At 43.6% G+C, this 8,097-nt stretch overlaps 1 long non-coding RNA gene across 1 annotated transcript; it reads left to right on the top strand.

The window, feature by feature from the left end:
* The first annotated feature begins 3,804 nt into the window (after positions 1-3,804).
* On the top strand, positions 3,805-5,513 carry LOC115115739 (uncharacterized). The gene is made up of 3 exons (XR_003861437.2): positions 3,805-4,852; positions 5,097-5,199; positions 5,325-5,513. It is a non-coding gene; the product is annotated as an uncharacterized LOC115115739 (long non-coding RNA).
* The last annotated feature ends 2,584 nt before the right edge of the window (positions 5,514-8,097 follow it).

Genomic DNA, 8,097 nt, shown 5'->3' with positions numbered 1-8,097 from the left:
TGGAACAGCTAGTGCGCTCACGCGTGGTTCACTGTTGCTTGCCTCGAAGTGAGCATAGAAAGCATTTAGCTCAACTGGTAGGCTCGCGTCACTGGGCAGCTCTCGGCTGGGTTTGCCTTTGTAATTTTGTAGCACAATGGGTTAGGAGCCCGTAAAACAGTCCTTCTGCCGCTATTCCAAAAAACAAATGTAAAAAATATGCTGAAAATAATCTGTATATGTAAAATGTGGTGGTGGTCTTTCAGTTTCCACTGGTCCTGGGGGCCCTTTTTAAGGTCAACGGCATCATGAATTTTATCCAGTACCAGGACATTTTAACCAACAACCGGGCTGCCTCTGCCATGAAGCTGAATCTTGGTGACAAGTGGAAGATTTTCCAGCAAGACAATAACCAAGCACACATAAAAATCTACAAATAATTGGTTAATTGACCACAAAAACAACATTTGCAATGGCCATCTGTCTCCGGACTTAAACCCAATTGAAAACCTGTGGTTTGAAGTAAAGAGGTCATTCCATAAGCGCAGACCAAAGTATTTATCAAGGATATGGAAAAGATTCTGTATGGAGGAATGGTGTAAGAGCTCTCCTAATGTGTTCTCCAATCTCATAAAACATTTTAGATAAAGGCTCAGTTACGTTATCCTTGTAAGGGGAGGGTGCCGAAAACAGGGGTGAGTATTGAAAACAGGGATGCCAATCATTTTTTTGAGAATTTATTTGTATTACTTGTCAAACAAAATATTTTTTTCTAAACAATTTTACTAGTATAAAATAATATATATATTTTTTTAGCATAGAATATAGGTCAGTATTTGTATTATTCATTTTATACAGTATTTTCTGCTAGTCTTTATCAAGGCCGGGTGCCAATAATTCTGGACCTGATTGTATTATATGCACAGTTCTTAGTAGACTGTGCCAGTCATCACTTTGTTATTTATTTATTTTTGTATTTTGCCCCCTTTTTCTCCCAATTTCGATCTTGTCTCATTGCTGCAACTCCCCAACGGGCTCTGGAAAGGCGAAGACGGAGTCATGCGTCCTCCAAATCATGACCTGCCTAATCACGCTCTTTAACACCCGTCAGCTTAACCCTGAAGCCAGCTGGACCAATGTGTCAGAGGAAACACCACAAGGAGTTGCTAGGGCGCGATGAGCCAAGTAAAGCCCCCCCCGACCAAACCCTCCTCTAACCTGGACAACGCTGGGCCAATTGTGTGCCGTCCTATGGGACCCCCGGCCATGGCCGGTTGTGGCACAGCCCGGGAATGAACCCGGGTACGTAGTAATGCCTCTACAGTAGCACTGCAATACAGTTTCTTAGAACGCTGCGCCCCTCGGGAGGCCCTACCAGTCGTCACTTTACTGCAATACAATACACAAGTGTCTGCTATTATCAGTGGGCTATAGCTATAGCTATTACATCCACAGTTCTTAGCACAGTAAGCTACAGTATGTTATTGATAATAACCATAGAAAGATACACAGTAATTGCAAGACGTGGCTCTCAAGGCAAGTCTCTCTCTAACAGTTAAACATGTAAAGTGTTGGTCCCATGTTTCACGAGGTGAAATATCCCCACATTTTTCCATACACACAAAAAGCTTATTTCTCTCAAATGTTGTACACAAATTTGTTTACATCCCTGTTAGTGAACATTTCTCATTTACCAAGATAATCCATCCACCTGACCGTTTGTGGCATATCAAGAAGCTGATTAAACAGATGGATCATTACACAGGTGCCCCTTGTGCTGGGGACAATAAAAGGCCACTCTAAAATGTGCAGTTATGTCACACAACACAACACTACAGATGTCTCAAGTTTTGAGGGAGCGTGCAATTGGCATGCTGACTGCAGGAATGTGCGCCAGAGCTGTTGCCGAAGAACGTAATTTCAATTTCTCTACCATAAGCCGCCTCCAACATAATTTGGAGAATTTTGCAGTACATCCAACCAGCCTCACAACCACAGACCACATGTAAATACTCCAGCCCAGGACCTCCACATCTGGCTTTATATTAATTGACTGACTTCCTTATATGAACTGTAACTCAGTAAAATCATTGAACTTTTTGCTTTTTGCATTTATATTTTCAATCAGTATAGTTACTACTGTACCCTATACATGGCTACCTTATCCTTATTGTTGATTCACTTGTAATGTTCCTATTTCATATTCCATCTCCCAGCTCCACAATTATTGTATAAAGTGAGTTCAGAAGATAAAGTCAGAGTAGATAGTGGAGTAGAGACAGTTTTGCCTGATGTTTTTGATTTCACTGCTGCCTATCTCTCTGCCATATTGTGCAGAACTAACGATTTTGTTCATGGAAGATACTGCAGTCTCCTGCTGTTCTGGACTGACTGAAATGCTCCACATTACTTTCTCAGAGATGCTCTCCTCAGGGAGATTTCAACCCTCTAGTTACCAATTTTACAGCTTGATTCCAGCTATTCTACTATATTTCCCTCTAAATTAGTGGTGTTTCTTCCTTTGTGTGCCAAGATCACAACTGAAAGTGGATTCTGTCTGTTACAGGTGTCCCAAAAGGTACTGCTGGGTGGACAGACATTCTGGGTTAAAAACAAATATACGTAAGCACACACCTACATATGTAAACACACCCACACATGTAAACACACCCACATGATCAATATCAGAGTGGAAGAACTTGATTTTCCTACACAGAGCCCTGACCTCAACTCCATCGAACACCTCTGGGATGAATTGGAACGCTGACTGGGAGCCAGGCCTAATCGCCCAACATTAGTGGCCAACTTCACTAATGCTCTTTTGGCTGATTGGAAGCAAGTCCCCGCAGCAATGTTCCAACATGTAGTGGAAAGCCTTCCCAGAAGAGTGGAGGCTGTACTGGCAGCGAAGGGGGGGACCAACTCCATATTCATGCCAATGATTTCGAATGAAATGTTCGACGAGCAGGTGTCTACATACTTTTGTTCAGGTAGTGAAATAACTCACATTTCATGTGAATTTGGTCAGGTCGCCCAAAAAGTAGCATATTGCAGCTTTAATTAGGCTATAGCACTAAACGGATGTAGAAAAGTACTGTGTGCTGTAAAAAAAAGGGGGAAAAAGCAAACAGCTCAAACGAATCCAGATAGAGAGACAGAGAGTCTTCCTCATGCATTCTAATCTAGCCAGATAAAACCCAGTATAATATAAAAGGGCGAATATTCCATTTTCTCAGCAAAGGGAAATGACGGGTGTCTATGATCAGGCAGCAGAAGAGGTGCCAGGCAGGTGAAGGTTCTCTGAGCAGAAATACAACCAGCAATAAAAATGGAATATGAAATCCTTTATCTCCCCATAGGACACAGCCCCATTATATCCCATATTTTCTACTTAATTAAAAGAGCAGGAAGACAATGATTGGCAGCCAGTAGGTTCTTTCCTTCCTGACAAGAATCTTTGCAGCCCAATAGAAATCTTTCCTTTAACACGTTGTCAGCACACTGAGATGTAGTCTAGTCTAATTTGATGACTACCAGCAGCAGCTGCTCTCAGGTCTATGGCCACAAGAAGAGGAGATCATCTAGCAGACAGCAGAAGATGTCTGATGGAGCACTTACATGATGTTTAAGTGCCTGTTCTGGAGGCACATGCCAAGGACATGCAGGATGAACATCGAAATGGTTGTTGCAGACTTGGATACTAGCTAAATCTACAGTAGGCCTATGCTTTACATTTACATCTAAAATATTCAGAGAGGATATTTCCCGTATATTCTCACTAAAAATGTTATCTCAATGAAAACATATAGTAAGTGTGGCACAGTGAGAGGTATGGGCATGGGTGTGGCTGAAGGACTCCCAGTGCAGCAGCATAGACAGAGCCACCCAACTCAGCACAGGTGCGCTCATTTCAATGCCATGGACAGCGGCACTCAGTTCAGTATTGTGGAAGGCGGCACTACCTTCAGCACCAGGCCAACCGAAGACAGCGCAACAGCTTTGCTCACCCAACACACCTGTGCAGGATTACTAATCAGCACACCTTCAAGGAATTCCCTAATCAACTGACTGGCACAATAGTGCAGGCTGGACCTCACTCAAGTGGAACAGTGACAAAGACACAGTGTGCCTACCATCCCACTTCAACTGTTTCTCTCTACTTCCACAGACTCCTCAGAAGGAGCGTTACGGACTCTGCCAGTGAGACCATGCAAGACATTGCAGGTGGCCACCATCTTTAACCACTCTCTTGCCTGACCAGCTTGTGGACTAGAGAGCCAGAGACACTAAAATCATCTGAAACTCTTTTGTTGTGTGTTTACTCATTACCGCTTGTGTAGTCGGGCACACCACACTCTTCCCAACAGTAAGTATAAAAGCAGTTACCTTGCTGCTATAGAGGCTATTGCACTTACTGTAAGTGAACGTCTGAAGCATGGTGTAGATCCAGCATCCCCCATACATTCAGAGGCCAGGCCTAGGCTATAGCTTATTTAAATTGAGTGCTGAGGTGCAGGGAGATCATGCACAAGTATGATAAGAGTCCTTATGTGTACATGAAGTCTCTACAGCTGCATCCAATTAGTCAGAGAAGCATTTGAGTGGACTCTCTTGCACTCTAAAAATTAAGGGTTCAACAAGGGTTCTTCTAAGAGCTTTGAAGTTCTTCAGAGAACCTTGGGGTTCTTGGCACTGAAAATAACCCCAAAGGGTTCTTCCAAGAACCCCATAGGAGGTGGGGGTTCATCGAGGAACCTCCTTAGTTGGTGGGGGTTCTTGCAGGAACCTAACTGCCCAACGTTTGGATTTGAATTTGAAAGAACAGCAGGTGCAGGCACTTAACTGGAAAATGTAAAGATCTCCTCAATTTAAGGTAAGGTTTGTCCCTTGTATGATCTATATTTAGCTACACTCGCATTAACATCAGCTAACCATGTGTATGTGTCAAATACAATACAATTTGATTTGATATTGTTTTATGATGATCCATCTACCTTCTGATATTTGTGCGAATCTTTCCAAAACAGAAAATGGACACTTCAATGGATATCAAGAGTTAAGAATATGTTGAAGGGTGCAGATGACTGAAGTGCTCACTTTTTTCTGTATGTCTGCAGGTATACAGACGAGGAGGCATGCAAAGTTATGTCTTGGTGTGTTACCATCCTCCTCCCTTACCTCTTCAATGAATATACCATAGGCCTCTACATTATGGACAAGGTACTGTATGTGTATGAAAACCATTATTAAAACAGTTTTTTTTACCACAAAAAAACAAATTATGAAGATGCTTGTGCGCATGTTTTGTTATTCATATGTATAATAAACAAATATTGAATTCACAGACGTCACCCTCCCAACAACTCTGCATTTAACAGAAAACCTGTTCAATCACAACGCACTGCAAAATCATTCTGGCTATGTACACGGAGAACATCAACACACCCATTATACTTGGGGCTCTGCTGGGAGTTTACCTCATATTTAGATTTTTTCATTCTGCTGTGCCACTAAAATCCAAATAAACACTGACAACTAAAATATTCTGTTATTTTTATGTATATTAATGACGTGTGGGCTGGGGGGTAAAAATCTACCCCAAAAGGTTGAGGAACAATTTAAAAGGGGTTCTTAAAATGATTATTTGAAGAACTTATAGAATACTCCAGGAACCTTTCATTTTTAGAGTGTGGGTTAACTTATGATACTTAAATGAATGTGGAAATAGAACACACAGAACATGCACCTGAAAGTGGAACAATTTACCCACTTACTGCCTATACCTATAGAAACACATCCTCACCGGACACAACTTGAACATTCCCCAAAACAATTTCAGAATGACATAAGGGGGACAAAAAAAGAACAAAACATTTTTGCTTAGCAGTTGCTATTTGCAGTTATTGTATTTGATGTGGGCAGTGTGGCAGCTGAGTTTAACCATGGCTGGCTGAGGATGGGCTGGCTGAGTATGGGCTGGCTGACTATGGGCTGGCTGAGTATGGGCTGGCTGAGTATGGGCTGGCTGACTATGGGCTGGCTGACTATGGGCTGGCTGGGCTGGCTGAGTATGGGCTGGCTGACTATGGGCTGGCTGACTATGGGCTGGCTGACTATGGGCTGGGTGAGTATGGGCTGGCTGAGGATGGGCTGGCTGAGTATGGGCTAGCTGACTATGGGCTGGCTGACTATGGGCTGGCTGAGTATGGGCTGGCTGACTATGGGCTGGCTGAGTATGGGCTGGCTGAGTATGGGCTGGCTGAGTATGGGCTGGCTGAGGATGGGCTGGCTGAGTATGGGCTGGCTGACTATGGGCTGGCTGAGTATGGGCTGGCTGACTATGGGCTGGCTGGCTGAGTATGGGCTGGCTGAGTATGGGCTAGCTGACTATGGGCTGGCTGAGTATGGGCTGGCTGACTATGGGCTGGCTGAGTATGGGCTGGCTGAGTATGGGCTAGCTGACTATGGGCTGGCTGAGTATGGGCTGGCTGAGTATGGGCTAGCTGACTATGGGCTGGCTGACTATGGGCTGGCTGACTATGGGCTGGCTGAGTATGGGCTGGCTGAGGATGGGCTGGCTGAGTATGGGCTAGCTGACTATGGGCTGGCTGACTATGGGCTGGCTGACTATGGGCTGGCTGAGTATGGGCTGGCTGAGGATGGGCTGGCTGAGTATGGGCTAGCTGACTATGGGCTGGCTGGCTGAGGATGGGCTGGCTGACTATGGGCTGGCTGACTATGGGCTGGCTGAGTATGGGCTGACACAGGTTTATGAGCAACAAGCATCCAATCAATATGCATTGATCCAAGATGGCGTAGCAGTCAGACGTCTTTGTCCTGTCGTGTCCCTTGTATATATCGTTTTACATATTTTTCGTCGCATATCCTTTCAAATATTTTGCAACTGGATGCAGTCTATGACAGTGCTATCCGTTTTGTCACCAAAGCCCCATTCACTACCTACCATTGCGACCTGTACGCTCTCGTTGGTTGGCCCTCGCTTCATACTCGTTGCCAAACCCACTGGCTATAGGTTATCTACAAGTCTCTGCTAGGTAAAGCCCCGCCTTATCTCAGCTCACTGATCACCATAGCAGCACCCACTCGTAGCACGCGCTCCAGCAGGTATATCTCACTGGTCACCCCCAAAGCCAATTCCTCCTTTGGTCGTCTTTCCTTCCACTTCTCTGCTGCCCATGACTGGAACAAATTGCAAAAATCTCTGAAGCTGGAGACTCACACCTCCCTCACTAGCTTTAAGCACCAGCTGTCAGAGCAGCTTACAGATCACTGCACCTGTACATAGCCCATCTGTAAACAGCCCATATATCTACCTACCTCATCCCCATACTGGTGTCTATTTATTTATTTATTTTGCTCCTTTGCACCCCAGTATCTCTACCTGCACATTCATCTTCTGCCGATCTACCATTCCAGTGTTTAATTGCTATATTGTAATTACTTCGCCACCATGGCCTATTTATTTCCTTAACTTACCTCATTTGCACTCACTGTATATAGACTTTTTGTTTTCTTTTGTTCTACTGTATTATTGACTGTATGTTTTGTTTATTCCATGTGTAACTCTGTGTTGTTGTATGTGTCGAATTGCTACCCTTTATCTTGGCCAGGTCGCAGTTGCAAATGAGAACTTGTTCTCCAACTAGCCTACCTGGTTAAATAAAGGTTAAATAAAATAAATACATCTGGATGCCTCCCTTTTTAATCACCACAGCTACCACAAGTCATTCAAATAAATACTCAAAATGGTGACATGAAGTGTTGCCATCAAAAGCCGAGCTAGGCATCACACAACTCTAACAAAATGATGTGCATTTGTATTTTCTATTTCAACATTCAATAAGCTTCTAAAATAATCTCATACTCTCTGCCTGTTTTAGTTCATCTGCCATCAATAACACATTTTGGTTCCTGTAATAGTTAGCATGCAGGGCATGTCCTGTGAGCTAATTAAAATGCATGGTTTAACAGTAGCTTTACAATTCAAAATACACACTGAACCATGCACTAATAGTCTTAGACTACAAGGAATATTACTTGCTGATACCATTCCTCTTGATCTGTACAATTCTTACCACTATCTACTGAAGTGTGAAT

This window comes from Oncorhynchus nerka, linkage group LG3, assembly GCF_034236695.1.
Source record: "Oncorhynchus nerka isolate Pitt River linkage group LG3, Oner_Uvic_2.0, whole genome shotgun sequence".
NCBI lineage: Eukaryota > Metazoa > Chordata > Actinopteri > Salmoniformes > Salmonidae > Oncorhynchus > Oncorhynchus nerka.
This window is presented reverse-complemented; position numbering and strand designations above follow the sequence as displayed.